Below are 18011 nucleotides of genomic sequence, written 5' to 3'. Positions count from 1 at the left end.
TTTGGAATCAGCACATTTTTGAAATAATAAGAAATCTCACTTCTTGTTTAGACAAATACCATACATTGTTGGTACCCTCAGAATTTAATTTGATTTTTAAAAATCATTTCCAGATCCTCAAGATCTCATTTTCAAAAATTAATGGAAATTGAACCCTCTAAAGAGGCTTTGTCTAGTTATGATTAAATTAAATCATACTCCCTCACAAGCTTGGTATCACTCTAAGTGTTGCTATCACATGGCTATGGTTTTATGACCAGTCTTGCCGTGCCTAATTTATTAGCTATAAATTTTAAAGTCTATATTTTGATGCATTATATTACATTTTCCTTGGTTTTCAAATATCTGTGCTATTTGCCTTAAATTATACTTGTTATGGTACATGGCATTTCTTTTCTATTTACTTTGAGTAAACATGATGAAAAGAATACTAAGAATATACAATATCAAAATATCAGTGTTTAGAATAAAAATTGAACTTAAGAAGTACTGATAATTTTCCTTATGGAATAAATTCAATCTTTCTTTCTTTTCTTTCTTTCTTTCTTTCTTTCTTTCTTTCTTTCTTTCTTTCTTTCTTTCTTGATTTTATTTATTTTATTTATTTATTCATGAGAGACACAGACAGAGAGAGAGAAGCAGAGACATAGGCAGAGGGAGAAGAAGCAGGCTCCATGCAGGGAGCCTGATGTAGGACTCCATCCTGGGACCCCAGGACCATGCCCTGGGTCAAAGGCAGACGCTCAACCACTGAGTCACCCGGACATCCCTGTTTTTTTTTTTTTTCCTTTCTTAATAAAAGTTTGTAATATCACCATGTATAAAAAACAGAACATTTAGAATAATCAGGTGATGAGGTGTTGATAGCACCAATGAAATCCTGTAAGACATGTTGAATGAAGGAATTCACGCAGACCATGTTCATTTAGAAATGAAAGCAGGGTTATCACACAGTGCTTATTTCTACCTTTCTTATCCATCAGAAATTTCACCATTATGTCACTGTACATAAAGTTGAGTTCTTTTAGCAGCATCCTTGCTCATTTTGTATCTCTGTCTGTAACTTGAAGTAATTTCCAGTAGATGGCAATGTGGGTACCATATCCAAGAAGCCAGTCATCTCAGCAGGTATGCCCTCTATGCTAGTGGGTATTGTTGGAGATTAGGCTAAGGTGCATTAGTGTAGGGCATATCAGAGGATACTATTTATTTTCAAATTAAACATATAACTGAAGTAACAAAAACAAGTTGATATATATTTTGAGAGTTTGACAAGCAAGAATTTTAATGACAGCAACTTAATGCCCTGAAACCTTCTCTGTACCAGGCACTACAATAAATTTCAAATACATAATGTATCATTATCTCATTTTATAGATTTCAGTCTTGCTTCTTAACCTGTTTATCCTATCTCACACCTTTGCTCCAACCTCACCTTTTGAAACTTGCTGCCTCAGCAAAGAACAGTAACCAGGCACACTTGCAGTAGATGTTTTGGGTCAGCCTTGCTTCATACTCACCCCACGACCCTTCTTCTATTTCAGAGAGCTGTATCTGAATTTTTCTCATCTTTTCGCAGCCTTGTTGGTTTTGTGTTTCTGGAATTAGTGCTAGTGTTCTCTAAGGATGCCTACTGAGTACCATTGCTGTTTTCTCCTTGCTCCAGAAGTTCTCACCAGCTCCAGTTCATTCTCTTTATCTGTCATTGACCCTGCTAGAGTCTACTCAAATCCCCAGATGGGGACAGTTTTTAGTTGTTAGTGCATTAAACAGTACAACTAACACATGATGATGTTTGTTTTTTTATTTTGTTTTTGTTTTATTTCTGGCAGAATTATTAGACACTCCAGTGCCGTAGATGGTGGGTTGAACACTAATTATGTAAGTGCACTCAAATGGAAATGACTCTCTGATATTTCAGAGGGCTGGGGAGATCTGCCAATGTATTGCTGTTACCATTTAAACATTTCTGATTTTAAATTCAGGCAAGTACCTACAGACTAGAAAGCTGAGAAAAGAGATAGCTTTGTTTTTCAAATGAAGCATTCCATTTTCCAGCTTTAATTAAAACAGATGTCTTATGTGAAGATTCTTTTAATTACATAGAATACACGGCTAAAATATAGGCTTTCACTCCCTGAAAAGCCTTCACTGACCAGGAAAATGAGGCCAGGATAACCCAACTTCATTTAAGTCCTTTGAAATTTCAAACATTTCAATTTCAAGCGCTCTTCACAGAGTCTTTCATGCTAAGCTCTGTGTGTAGGTTTGCACAATGCCAAATGAATTGCCAGGGAAGGTGAGAGAATGACAATTGACCAATCCTTGATTTTTATTCTTGAATCTGTCAAGATGACTCATTGGGAAGTAGATTAATGTTCACAAAAGCTTCTCAATATAAGTCTCAGAGACTGTCAGGCTAACACTATGAATCCTCTTAGAAGGTTTGCAACATTTTTCTCTTAAAGATCCTAAGGTTTTATTTCTAAGGTAGGAGGTGTACAAAGATTTGCTTATTTTGTGAAACCCATTTTAAGGCTTTTCCACCTCCCATTATTAACAGATTGATTAATTATTTGCTCCATGAAGCAAATGCTTGTAGAATGTAAGCAAAGGCAACTCTTCTTCTTTTTGTGTTATTTCTTTTATTCCAAGTCTCATTAATTTTGTATCCCATCAGTACTATTTCTTCCCACTCAGGTGCCCAAGGTCAGAATTTCTTTTCTTCTTTTTGGGTCCTATCATGCTAGGATGCCACCAGTTATAATACAAAAATTTTGAAAGGTAGGGTTCCCTATTATATTTCCTCTATAACCATGTAATGCAGTAGTTAACATAAAATGCATATCAACAATTTTATTTCAAATACTGATTGACTTCCCTTTTCAAATATGAAGTGATGTAGCAGCCTCATGAAATGTTAGTGTTCATTTCCCATATTGCTTTTCTGACAGAACATGCATTATACAGGGTATTTCTTGCACTTTAATTGAAAACAGGTATTATAGATCACCCTCAGAAGATTAGAAGTGTGTATAAATTCATACGTCTTTGGTGAGAATTCTTTGCTGGCTAAAGTTGAATAAAATGATTTCCATTTCTTTGGAGGAGGAAAAGAAAACAAAAGAGCATTGCATGCAATACAATGAATGTTCAATGACTAGTAAACACCAAGAAGAAGGTTGTTTTGAATAAATATTTTTAATTGTTGTGATGTCAGGTATAAAAATTCAACTTTGGTATTTTAAAAAAATATTCATTACCAAATTGTATTACAAAGGACTTCCTCTCATAAGCATTCTAAATACATGAGAGAAGACAAGCAGATGATTGTAAATATTACGCACAAAGATGATAACCATATTGGCAAAACTAATAGGAAGGAAGTTATATACCACTTGTAGAAGGCACAAAATGACTTAAAGAATTCTCTGGAGCTCATTTTTCTCTTTACAAAGAGAATACATGTTTATATTTAAACAAAATTGATGATTCTACTCTCTTTGTATAAATCTGAATTGCTAATTTTAAGGTATCAAAGTTATCAGTTTTTTTTTCTGGGATTTTCACCTCTGAATTGGAAATTATTCAAATTCAAAACTTTATTCAATTTAAATAAAAAGAAATATAAAACTTCTCTTGATATCTAACAAAGGTAACTGACATTAAACATTAGATGTTTCAGATATTCCAAGATAAAATATTCAGGTTTAACTTGAATAATTTAGAAGTTCTGAGACTAACTAGAGATGTGATTTATAGGCAGCCCTGTAAAAATATATTTTGCAAGATATATGGTAACACTCTACTTTTTCAACAAACTCAACTCTATAGGATAAGCCTAAAACTGGCAAGGCTTCTTCTTATAAAAAGCAGCTAAAACTAAGTCCTAACGCTGCCTTTATTTAGACTCTATTTATATTCATTGTATCCAAAAGTTATTTGATTTCTAAGAGTGTAATGGGTCCTTTTTTTCCCCCTATCTTACTTCAGTTTCTTTTACCAGCAGGATGAATGTTCACAACTAAAGGCTTAAAACTTCCACTGGACAATTCCTGTCAGCTCAGTAAGAGCAAACCTGCCTGGGAGGTTCTACATCCTACCCCAAAATGGGCCACCTCCATTGCCTGGGGAAGCGACCACTTAATGACCCACTGAAACGAGGGTCATAGAACTGGTCCCCTTGCATCAGGGTAGTAGAGAGTAAGTAACAGGATGATGGATTAAAATCTAATCATATCAACAATTACATTAAATATACATAAATAATTACTAAAAATAAAACACTTGATATGTTCTGATTCATAAGAATATAAAAATTTAAAAAGCATATTATAGCCTTAAATAATTCAAGTAAAAATTAGCAGAATAGGGACGCCTGGGTGGCTCCACGGATGAGTGTCTGTACGAGCTTCTCTAAAGATACAAAATCAGGACATAAAGAATTTTTAAAGAATCTAAGATGGCTTTATTTGTAAGATGTACCAATTGCATGTGCCACTAAGAAGAAAAAATAGTGTGCCAATTAAATTATGCCAAGATTCTCTTATTCCATGAATTTTAAGAGATCTTGGTTTAGAAGTGTATACTGTTTATGATGAGGTACAGTATGAGGGAATTTAATAGAACAAACATTGTAGAGAGATAGGCCTGATTTGGGAATCTGCTAAGAAGAAGCAATTCTTAGAAAAAAATGTATGCCACAGGAAAGGGTCCAATATTACAGTTAGACTGAGTTACTCCAGGAAGAGTTAGGCTGATCAAGGATGAATATGTATCACTTCTCAGTTTTGGGTAGGCAAATGTGCAAAAGCTCAAGGTTTGAACTCTAAAGTTTGATTTCTACCACTTATTAACTATGTGATTCTGAATAAGCCGTCCACCTCTCTGTTTCAGTTTCCTCTTATGTGAAATTGAGAATATATTGAATTGAGAACATATATTCTCAATATATATTCTCACATATGATAATCAAAACTTTACATATAAATAATTGGTAAAGGTTATTATGACTGCCTCTGTCTCCAAAACAGAGGTGAGAAAGGAAACAAAAAGATCTCTTAGGTGGTTATTGTAGAAGACAAGATCCCCACCCCATCCCCTGCTTCTTTTCTCGGACTTCTTAACTTACTGAATGGTTCCCTCACCATCTACTGATGTACGACAGAAATCTGAGAATAATTTTTAGTACTTTTTTCTCACCTCCTCTTTATTCTAGCTATTTCGAAGTGTTATATATTTTCCTTGAGTTTTTCTGCTTGCCTGAAGCTTTATTATGCCAATTTTCAGCCAAATTATTATCATAATTCTTCACTCAGACTTATCAAAGGCTTCTACCTTGTTTCTCTGCAGGTAGTACTTGTCTTTCCCTCCTCAGGACATGATACCTCCAATCTCATTAAAATCCTCACCTGGGGCAGCCTGGGTAGCTCAGTGGTTTAGCTCTGCCTTCAGCCCAGGGTGTGGTCCTGGAGATCCAGGATCGAGTCCCATGTCGGGCTCCCTGCATGGAGCCTGCTTCTCCCTCTGCCTGTGTCTCTGTCTCTTTCTCTCTCTCTCTCTCTCTCTCTCTCATGAATAAATTAAATCTTAAAACAAACAAACAAACAAAATCCTCACCTGTTATCATTGTGTATAGGACAAAATATCTTCAAGTCTTTGAAACCTGTCACAAGTCTGCCATTCAGTAATGATAATTAGAGGCTTGGAGGAAAAAAAAAAACTAAAAATTTCAATAATTACTTTAAAAATGGAGTAAAAATATTTTGGAGTCATACCATATTGTTCATTGGTTGGACCAATTCTATATGATTAAATGGGCAAAAAGAGACTAGTTTCAAATGTGCAGTAAATTATTTCATTGATACGATTCCTTATTAGGATTAGTGAAATTATACCAGTCCTTTGACATTACCAAGTGGTTCAGGTCTGTAGAAACAGGAAATTAGGGAAAGGACACAAAGAGCCCTTGAACAGACATTAAGTCTCTTGGAAGAGATGGTGAACTCTGTCAGTGGAAAGCACAGAGAAAGTTTTGGAACATTTAGGATCCAGGCTGGGAGTATACGAATCCAACAATGAATTAGTGTAGACTGGAGGAATGTGACGGAGGAATCAGGTGGGAGCAGAGTAAACTGACTCAAAGGTGCTATTGAATATTGAAGGTAGGGATGAGACAAGCTCAGAGTAGCATGCCCAGAACTCTGGAATGTACAGGTATCTCCTCAGTGCTCCATCCCCATTCCCATCCCTATTCTGGCATTCTTAATATGACCTGATCACATAGAAATATATTTTGAGAGCATGCATGTTACCTTTTTTAAATGTCACTGCAGACTATATTCATTGGTTGTTAACTTTTGTGTGTATCAGAATCACCAGAAAAAGTAAAATTTCTGATTCAGTAGATAGAGATGAGGGCCCAGGAATCTGCATTGCTAACATGGTCACAGGAGCTGCTGAGGCTGGTTGTGGGACCACATTTTTATAATGGTATGAGCTATATTATGGTAGTGGAAGGAGACAGAAAAATCTTAATTCACTGCCTCCATTTGAGGAGAGTATGCTTCGTATTAGGAAGAAATACTCATTTTGGGGAAGGAATAAGACTTCAAAATGAAGGCTTATAGAATACTTTCTAATTCAGGAGAGTCCTGTTTATTAGAAGCCCTTTTGCTCTGCTGAGCTTTGGCATAAATTAGGATATACATGTCTGTGGAGAAAAACTGGGGCTGAATTTAATCTGCCAGCATTAAAAAGAGAAGAAGGATTAAAAGATCTCAGGGATAAATGGAAGGGAAAAGAGGCAGGAAGACTTTCTTACAAAGAGGGGAGAAAAAGCAAAAGTAAATCACTAGTAATGGTATTTTAAGGTGGGATTTAACAAAAGGAAAATATGTAAGGGATTTTTAAGAAATTAGCCTGGGTATGTGAGCCTGGAATAATCAGAAATGCTTTGGAACAGGAGAGTACTTTGCAGGAATAACAAATACTGCTGTCTGGACATGGGAATCCTAGAACAAGTGGAGAGCTGATGATTGGTTAAAGTAGCCTTATAAAAATGATTAGAATAACTATTTTAAAATTTAAATTGTACCTCAAATTGGAATCGTGATGTTGTTTTTTTCTCTATTTAAACAGTTGCAGGGATCCCTGGGTGGCGCAGCGGTTTGGCGCCTGCCTTTGGCCCAGGGCGCGATCCTGGAGACCCGGGATCGAGTCCCACGTCGGGCTCCCGGTGCATGGAGCCTGCTTCTCCCTCTGCCTGTGTCTCTGCCTCTCTCTCTCTCTCTCTCTCTCTGTGTGACTATCATAAATAAATAAAAAAATAAAAATAAAAAAATAAAAAAAATAAACAGTTGCAGTGTATGCATAACATTTCAAATGAAATAAACACTTCAAAGCTGTCAATTGGTAGGAAAGTAGAACGATTAATCTCAAGAGCTTTGGGGGCAGGTGCGTCAGGTAAGAATAAATATTACTTCAAATGATGAAAAATAAACAAGTTCCAGCTCATTTAATATCTCATATTTCTAGAGACATTAAAATCAAGGTCATGATATCTAAGAATATTCCCTGTTGATAGCCATTAATTCCCAGATTTATTCATCTTTGCTAAAATAACAAAGTACTGACCTGGCTGGTTAATTAGGCAGGGAAGATGAGAAATATTCTGTAAAAAACAAAACAGTAAATAAGACAAAAGATTTTGTTTTTTCATAAAAATTCCACCTCCTTTTTCCCAATTTAAAGTATATACCTTTTAAGAAAAAAAAAAAAAAACTGGAAATATACAAGTTACAAATTGTAAAATCTATAATTCCTATATATAAAACCTATATACATATAACATTCATTATATGCTAACAAGTACAAGTATTTGGGAATATGATTTACCTGTACCCATCTCATATATGTCATGTATAAAAACATTTGAAATCCTCTATCTTCAAAACTATGTTCATATATCATTTTATATTTTTACCTTTTTACTCTTGTGCTTTAGATACTTTTCAAATAAATAGTATATTCTTGCAATTACTTTTCAAATAAATAGTATATTCTTGCAATCTATTGCTTTTATCCCATCAAACAGATATTTTCTCTTAATGGGAAATTTAATTTTTAAAAATGTGATAAGGGATCCCTGGGTGGCGCAGTGGTTTAGCGCCTGCCTTTGGCCCAGGGCGCGATCCTGGAGACCCGGGATCGAATCCCACGTCAGGCTCCCGGTGCATGGAGCCTGCTTCTCCCTCTGCCTGTGTCTCTGCCTCTCTCTCTCTCTCTCTGTGACTATCATAAATAAATAAAAATTAAAAAAAAATAAAAATAAAAATAAAAATGTGATAATATGTGGTATGTCATTTTATATATTAATTTCAAGCTATTAAATTATTTTCATTAATTATAGTATTAATTATATGCATATCTTTATTTTACATATATTAGAAATTATTTAGAGTTTACACAATAGATTTAAAATAATACATGTGATTAGCATTATGATTTTCAAATTGTCGTATGCAAGAGCAATTGCATTACTTATGGCTCCCTCTTAATGTAAAATGAAGAACTTAGCATAATACTCTCTCACTCCCCAATTTCTCTCAATGCATTAAGATCTGTGTATATACATACACTTGTATAATTATTATTAATTTTTATGTCATCTTTTAAGTATCAATATTGTTCCTTTGGCAATTTTGTTACTCTATTGGCCACAATTTTTTTGTCATCAGTCTGTTGCCTGGCATAGTCCATGATGTATTGGTGCTGAAAAAATATATGTTGATTTAATGAGTAATCTAAACTTAATTTTAAATATATAGAATATATATCACACAGGTAATAATATGAGATAGAATCAGGGCTTATGACATAATATCAATCTAACTTCCTCCACTATAGTCCCTATTTTCAATTAATACATTTCTGGTGCAGGATCATCTTCTACCTTGTGTTCCGATTTTGCATATTCAAAAATATCTTTAGATTGTCTTTACACATTCATGGCAGCTTTTGCAAGTGTATTAATAAAGCAGAATTACATTACTTTCCCTAAAAATGGTCACTTATTTTTTTTAAGCATGGGTGTTTATGATTGTATTTTCTTTATCATTAAGATTTAAAGCTTTCTTAGAATATGTCAAACTGAGATTCTTTTCGCATTCTTTGAACCAGGAATGTAGTAAATTTTTGTAGTCAATAGGTTAATTTAAATACACACAAACATATGGTGTGCTGAGATTATTTTTGAATATTTTTTTCTGTTTTTTAAATATTTTATTTATTCTAGTTAATTTTTTAGAAACATAGTTCATTCATGAAAGAACTATATTCTCTCTGTATTTACTATATATTCTCTGCCTTTGATAACCATCATGTCTTTCATAGCTATTATGTTTTAAGTATAGTTTTAGTCTCATTTCCAGTTGCAGATTTGAATTTGTGTTTGGTTGATTCTTTTAACTCATGTATGTTTTCTGCATTCCTCTATAATTTTTAAGCATTTGTTGCTTATATCTCCTAGTTACCTTTTCATTTAATTTTTAATCCTCTATAATTTTTAAGCATTTGTTGCTTATATGTCCTAGTTACCTTTTTATTTAATTTTTAATACTTTATTTCACTTGGACTGTTATTTTAATATTTCTGGAAACTCAAATGAATATAGTTTTACATGTCCTATTGTTTCTTCAAGTAAATATTTGTGTAGGTTTACTTTCCTTCTGCCTATTTTAAGAAACTAGTTCCATGCTTTTATATTATGAAGTATTATATAGGCCTCAGTATTTTTTTTTCATTTCCCTCTACCCGTAGTTTATGCAGTCTTGAAGCAGTAGAGATCTATTCAGACCAGAGGTTACTGACAGTGTATCTATGTTCTCTATTCCCATAGATCTTTAGTTCTAAAATTTTAGGTTAAATTGTTTTCAGTAACTCTTGAATAGGCCTTTGTATTAGGTACTTGTGTAATGCAGCTCTGCTGCCCTGAGGTGAGAATTTTACCTGATTTTTCATTCCTGGTTCCTGTCATAATTTAAAGCAACCTATGGGTCTTCTTTTGTATGTAAGCACTCCTCTCCAGAATGTACAGCTTTCTGTGTTCATCTTGTTTTTACATCACTTAACTCAGAATAAAATGCATCATCACAGATCCCCTTCTAAGATGATGTTATCTTACAGAACATTGTCTGATTTTGTAATATATAAGCACTGAGACTTAGAGTTGCAAGTGGTTCCTAGCCACACCTAGAGGCTTACATCAGGAGGAAGGCTGACCTAGAAACTTTGGTGGCACAGGCACTAAATCTTCAATGTGGAAGTGAAAAGTGAGTTGGGAGAAAGTTTCCTATTTTATTCATTTTCAGTTGTTTTGCTATTTCATAAATCTAGGTATTAGTTGTTTTCTTACAATGTCTAAATCTTACCCACTCATTTACTTAAAATTCAAAGTTCTCAGGTAAAAGAAGCAGTATGATCAAGTGCCCTGTAGTCCAAGGAATCATGGAAGTTCAGGAGACTGATAGATAGCCAGCTGTGCTGTACCCAAGGCAAAGAAGAATATGATGCAAAAAGAGTCTGAAGAATATAACAATACAACACATTTTAACATTTTAATAGCCATAAATATCAAATCTGTTTAAGAAATTTTGTTCTCTCCTAAGAACAATAGTAAATTAATAATTTCCAGTGGGTTTCCAATGGTAACAATAAAATGCAAGTTATTTTCCTTCATATATGAAGTTCTGTGTGATAATAGCCTTTGCCTACCTCCCTGGTGCCATGCATAGCATTTCTTCTCTAACCTGCTTTTGTAACACTGCTGTTATTTCTTTTTCTTTTTTTTTTTAAGTTTTTTTTTTTTTTTTAATTTACTTATCAGAGACAGAGACAGAGAGAGAGAGAGGCAGAAACACAGGCAGAGGGAGAAGCAGGCTCCATGCAGGGAGCCTGACATGGGACTCGATCCCAGGTCTCTAGGATCAGGCCCTGGGCTGAAGGTGGCCCTAAACCGCTGAGCTACCCGGGTCCCTGGGTTATTTCTGTTTCTTAAAGATGCCCAGCTTAAACTCACCTTAGTGTTTTTACACCAATTGTTCCATCTACTAGAATGCTTTTTATGTTGGATTTCATGTATCTGATTATTTTTGCCACTAATTTAGAAAGCTATTCCCTGACTCTGTCTTCCTTTTATATTATCCTTTCACATTTGTTACTATTTGATATTTTTCTTGTTTTCTTTTTTTAAATATTTTATTTATTTATTCATGAGAGACACAGAGAGAGAAAGAGAGAGAGGCAGAGACACAGGGCAGAGGAGAAGCAGGCTCCATGCAGGGAGCCTGACATGGGACTTGATCCCGGGTCTCCAGGATCACACCCTGGGCTTGTTTTCTTTGCATGTTTATTATCTATCATCCCTATTAACTTAAACTCCATTAAAAGAGACATCTTGTTAACTTTACATGTCAAGGAACTAGAAAAAAAAAAAAAAAAAAAAACAACTAAGCCCAAAGGTAACAGAAGGAAGGAAATAACAAAATCAAAGCAGAAATAAATGAAATAAATATTAAAAGGAAAATAGAAAAGATAGTGAATAGTGATAGCTATTTCTTAGGAAAGATAAATAAAATAGGCAAACTTCTCACTAGCCTTACCAAGAAAAAAGAGAGGGGGCTTAAATAAACAATATTGAAAATGAAATGAGAGACATTATAGGCAATGCTACACAAATACAAAGAGTCACAAAAGACTATGATAAATAAGAATTATATTCTAAAAATTTGGCAATCTTACAAGAAGTAGATAAATGTCTAGAAACATGCAACCTACCAAGACTGAATCATGAAGAAATAGAAAACCTGAACAGACCAACTAGTAAAGAGGTTATTAATTATTGATAAGGAGATTTCAACAGTAATCAAAAACCCCCAACAGTCCAGAACCAGATAACCTCACTGGTGAATTTCACCAAATCATTAAGGAAGAATTGATACCAATCCTACTCAAACTCTTTCAAAAATAGGAAACACTTCCAAACCTATTTAATGGGGCATGCATTACCCTGATACTAAAATCAGACAAAGACACTACCAGAAAATAAGATTACAAGCCAACATTCCTGATGAACATAGACACAAAAATCTTCCACAAAATATAAGCAAACCAAATTCAGCAGTACATGAAAAGGATCATGTACCATGATCAAGTGATATTACAGTGATTCAAGGATGATTGAGCATCTTCAAATTGAACATTGTGATATACCACATTAAGAAACTAAAAGATGAAGTTCATAAGATCATCTTGACAGATGCAGAAAAATAATTCAACCAAATACAATATCCTTTCATGATAAAAGCTCTCAACAAACTGAGGGAATAGTAGAAGAAATAGTACTTCAACATTGTAAAGGCCAAATATGATGGACCCAAAGCTAATATCATACTCAATTGTGAATGCTTAAAGGCTTTTCTCTAAGATCGGAACAGGACAAAGATGCTTGCTCTTACCACTTTTACTCAACAAAGTACTAGAAATGCTAGCTAGAGCAACTAGGCAAGAAAAAGAAATAAAAGACATCTAAATTGGAAAGGGAAAAATAGAACTGTTTCTATTTGCAGATGACATATTATATTTGGAGAATCCTGGCAACTCCACTAAAAATCTGTTAGATGTATAAATTAAGTCAGTAAGGTTGCAAGATACCAAATTCATACACAAAAATCAGTTATATCTCTATACACTAATAACAAACTATCAGAAAAAGAAATTAAGAAAACAATCATATTTACAGTTACATCAAAAAAATTAAAACACCTAGGAATAAATTTAACCAATGAAGTAAAAGAGTCACACATAGAAAACTATAAGACATTGATGAAAGAAATTGAAAAAGACACAAATAAATGGAAAGATATTTTGAGGTCATGCATTGAAAGAATTACTATTGAAATTTCCATTAGTTATCGGAACTAATATAGAGGTTCAAAATTTCCATTAGTTATCTAAACTAATATACATGTTCAATACAATCCCCATCTAAATTCTGATGACATTTTTCATCACAGAACTAGGAAAACAGCCCTAGAATTTGTATGGAATCACAAGAGTTCCCAAATAGCCAGAGACATCTGGAGAAAGAATGAAGTTGAAGACATAATGCTTTCTGATTTCAAACTATGTTAAAAATCTGTAGTAATCAAACAGTATGGTATTGGCATAAAAAGTCACATAGATCATTAGAACAGTAAGCCCAGAGATAAACTAGTGCATATATGGACAATTAATTTACAACAAAGGAACCAAGTATGTACGATAGGGAAAGGATAGCCTATTGAATAAAAGGTGTTGGGAAAATAGAAAAGTCATATGCAAGAGAATGAAACTGGATTCCTGTCTTACACCACACACAAAAATCATCTCTGAATGGGTTAAATATTTAAATGTAAAACCTGAAACCATAAAACTCCCTGAAGAAAACAGGCAATAAGCTCCTTGACATTGGTCTTGGTGATAATTTTTTTGGATCTGACACCATAAGGAAAGGCAACAATAGCAAAAATAAACAAATGAGACTGCATAAAACTAAAATGTTTTTGTACAGCCAAGGAAACCATAAGAAAAAAATGAAAAGGCACCTATGAAATGGAAGAAAACATTTGCATATATCTGATAAGGAGTTAATATCCAAAATATATAAAGAACTCCTGCAACTCAATAGCCAAAAAACCCAAGCAATCTAATGAAAAAATGGGCAGAGGATCTGTATAGACTTTGTTCTGAAGAAATACAGATGGCCAGTAGGTATATGAAAGGATAAGGAATGTCACCAATTATCAGGGAAATGCAAATCAAAACCACAGTGAGGTGTCAACTTTTTGATGGCTGGTATCAAAGAGACAAGAAATAACAGGTGTTGGCAAGGAGGTGGGGAAAAGGGAACTGGTATGAATGTAATAATTGGTACAGCGACTATGGAAAACAATGTGGAGGTTCCTGAAAAAATTAAAACAACAGTACTACCATGTGATCCAGGAACTCCACTTGTGGGAATTTATCTGGAAGAAATGAAAAGACTGACTCAAAAATACATATGTACACCCGTGTTCATTGCAGCATTATTTATGGTAACGAAGCTATGAAAGGAACCTAAGTATCCATCAACTGATGAATAAAGAAAATGTGGCATATACTATAATGGAATATTATTTAGCCATAAAAAAGAAGGAAATCTTGCCATTTGCAACAACATAGATGGACCTTGAGGGTATTATGCTAAGCGAAATAAATCAGACAGAAAAAGACAAATTACATAAAATCTCACTTTTATGTGGAATCTAGAACAAAACTCCAAGCTTATCGATACAGAGAAAATACCAGTGGTTGCCAGGGATTGAGGAATGGGCATAATGGTTGAGGTTGATCAAAAGGTACACATTTTTAGTTATAAAGTAAATAAGTCCTGGATACATACTGTACAGCATATTGACTATGATTAATAATATTATATTTGAAAACTTCTAAGAAAGTCTAAAAATTTCTCATCACAAGAAAAACAATTTGAACTGTGTAGTGATGAATGTTACTATTTTAATTATAGCAATTATTTTGCAATATATACAAATATCAAATCATTACATTTTGTACCTGAAACTAATATAATGTTATATGTCACTTACATCTCAATAAAAAAAATAAAAAGGAAGGCACAAACAGGAATATTAAAGCATACAAAACTGAAGTGATTGTCCTAAATTTCCACTGTTAATTGTGGAAACACAAAGACATTCAAAATGAGGAGTGAGATAGACTAAATAAAGAAAATACCTTGTCTTGCTAGAGAGAAAAATGAACATTGCATCAACAATGTTTGCTTCTTGGCATAGTAACCATTGTTTTCACCAGAACATTTCTAGAGAAAGGCTGTCTTACTCTGATGATGGTTGTTGAACTGTAAATTTCTGGGAGGAGGAAATAAATCTTAATCACCTTGATTTATCACATTGTCCAACATTAAATAAGGTCTCACCAATACAGTCCTCATTGAAAAGCATCTAGCTGACTTGAACTGAACAGTTTTGTACAACAGTGAAGTGTATATTAAAAATTATATTTTATTTGTTTTAAATAGATGTTCTTCTTTGCCCTGGAAGTCAAGTACATGTGTTTGGGGTGGGAAAGGGCTTGGGGCAATGCTAAAGAGGATCCGATATCCAGATTGTCAAAGCCTGTAAGGAAGAGACATTGGTATGTATATTGTTCTGTGGATAAAAGCTTGCTGAACACCAGAAATAGTGTGGACCCAAGAGGGGTGAGAGACTGCTCCTGAAACATTGGCATGCATCCCCTAAAGTTTAGAAATACATACATTTCATTTTCACTATGTGAATAATAACATTATATCTTTGTATAATGACAAGGTTGACCCTTGGCTGGTGTCTAGAAACGTCTATTTTGGCTGGGTTCCCAACCCGTAATGAGAAGAATGGTCCACTGTGTCTAAACTGTTTTGTAAAAACTATGTGGTTTATACCAAACATCTGCTTTCCTCCTGGGAGTCTGGAATTTTGATATGTGTTGGGCAGACAGTACCTATGTGACCAGCTCCCAGTGAAAACCCTGTGTATATAGCTTCCCCAGTAGACAGTATTTCACATAAATTGTTACAATTTTTTGCTGGGAGAATTAAGCATGCCCGTGTAACTTCTATAGGAGAGGACTCTTGAGACCTTGCACCTGGTTTCCTCTGGGTTTCCCCCCCGTGTACCCAATGTGGTTGATTTTGTTGTTTATCCTTTTCTCTGAAATAAATCATAGCTGTGGTATGACTTTATATGCTGAGTTCTGTTAACTCTTCCTAGAAAAGCCTTGAGCTTGGTGGTGGTAGCCTTGGGGACTCCCAACATAAGTGCACAAGAAGTGCTTTATGGTTGTTTTATGTCTCATGTATTTGATTGATAGTGAAATTGAGTATCTGTTCAGATTCTGGAGTTCTCCATGTAGTTTAATTTTCAGATTAACTGTTTATTTTGCTTCCATGGATAGTTGTCCCAAAGAATATTTATTCAATTATCCTTATTTTTAACTGTCTTGAAAATCCAGCATTACTGTATATTAAATAGTAAATACATTTGAATTTATTTCAGAATGAAAGTTCATTTATATTGACATATGTCTACTATTTTGCCAATGCTACAGTGTTTCATTATTGTACATATTTTTTTTATAGTTAGTAGGCAACTGGCAAGATTTTCTCAGGGATTTGAATGCCTCCTTGATTTTTTACATTTTAATCAATTTTTATTGATTAAATGTAACTTAAAAAGTTTATTTTAAAACATTTAATAGAATAGACCTAATGCTTTTGCATTAGTATTGATAATGGAGTTGAAGGGGATGAGCCTAGCAAATAAAAACATAGGCTATTGAATTAAATGTCATCACTAACAACACTACATGTAGAGGAAATACTTATTTTGTAGAAGAGATGAAGAACATGTTTCCAGTGTAATAAAGAATTTTATTACCAATGCAGTCAGGAACAATAATTCATTTGTAATTTATCATAATTTTTTTAAATATTGGAAAAGTTGGAAGTACAAAAATTATGCATATAGTGTTGTACACATTCATAAAGTGTTTAAATAAATAGGAAAGTTCTTTAATGATGGATAAGGTGATTAGAATTTTTTATTATTTTGCTTTCATAAATCCTATCTAAAATACATTATTTGTGATTTTCAAATTTGTTTTTCTTTAAAGAAAAGAAAAATGACAGTATGTGATGTAAATTGTATGCAAAATCTTCTTTTTTTTTTTTTTTTTTTTGCAAAATCTTCCTTGATCATTATTTTTGTCTTACACTCTCTCAACCGTAACTCAACAGCAAATTATTTTTAGCAATTCTTTATTGATGCTTTCAAAGCACATCAAAGTATGGTATAACTAGGGGAAAAAATTCCCTGTTTTACACTCATGGTTAATACAATATAAAATTACATTAGAGAATTCTAATAAGAATATGACATAATTTCTTTGAGAACAAATGTAACTGACTTCAGGGAAATGATGGGAGAAGAAATGTTCTGGAGGACTGGCCACAGACATATGTCAATATGTTTCATGGATGGAATGGGTGCTGTGGGTTAGTGTAGACATTTGATTTAGTGGAGAATGACTAAAAAAATTCTACTGCATCAATAATAGACATGGACTTTAAAGATTAACATTGCTGAAATAAGCAGCACTGATGGTAAATTAGGGTCAGATCACTTATTAACAAATTTGAATATTAGGGGAATGAGGAAAACAAAATAAGTGAAATATGTGAATAGAAATAAAATATATAGAAAAAGAATAAAAGTGAGAAAAAAGATTTGTTCATGCAATTAATATATCTTGACTACATAGCACGTTGGTAATGGCAGACATTAGAGATAATGTGAAGAAGAGAGATAAGACTTCTGCCTTCATGAAGGTTGTAGGTAAGTGGAATTAAAGTGGTGGATAGAAATGAATAAAAATAATAAATTTTCAAATAATATGTTATATTACAGAAAGACAGGATATATAAAACTATAATACTAGATGCATTAACATAAAGTGATGAAATATTTTAGCATCTTTACATTCATATTCATTATTTTAGTAGGAAACCAAATGCCCTTGTATGATTATTAATCATATCTAACCACCATCAATTTGGTAAACATTTTGGCAAGATGACTTAGTACAGTCATCTACACTACATGTAGAGGAAATACTTATTTTGCAGAAGAGATGAAGAACATGTTTCTAGTGTAATAAAGAACTTTATTACCAGTGCAGTCAGGAACAATAATTCATTTGTAATTTATCATAATTTTTTATGATAAATTTTTATTTTAACATAAAGATGTAATCATCTTTATGCCATTAATTGTAATCCTCACTAATCTCCAATTTTCAGTTTCAGATGCTTTTATGAAACTTCTCTGATATCTTAGGATTTTACATTGCTTTGCTGT

At 33.5% G+C, this 18011-nt stretch overlaps 1 long non-coding RNA gene across 2 annotated transcripts in view; it reads left to right on the top strand.

Moving 5' to 3' along the window:
• LOC140608655 (uncharacterized) overlaps positions 1-7310 on the top strand; it is a 47032-nt gene extending 39722 nt beyond the window's left edge. The window contains exons 5-6 of one of the 2 annotated variants that reach the window (XR_012010620.1): positions 4010-4203; positions 7141-7310. This is a non-coding gene — a long non-coding RNA (uncharacterized lncRNA). Of the gene's footprint in view, positions 1-4006; positions 4204-7140 lie in introns of both variants that reach the window. The other variant, XR_012010619.1, reaches the window with a different exon arrangement.
• Positions 7311-18011: the final 10701 nt, after the last annotated feature.

This window comes from Canis lupus, chromosome 18 (assembly GCF_048164855.1).
Source record: "Canis lupus baileyi chromosome 18, mCanLup2.hap1, whole genome shotgun sequence".
In the NCBI taxonomy this organism is placed as follows: Eukaryota; Metazoa; Chordata; class Mammalia; order Carnivora; family Canidae; genus Canis; species Canis lupus.
The sequence above is the reverse complement of the archived record's forward strand: the minus strand, read 5'-3'. Positions and strand labels throughout refer to the sequence as shown.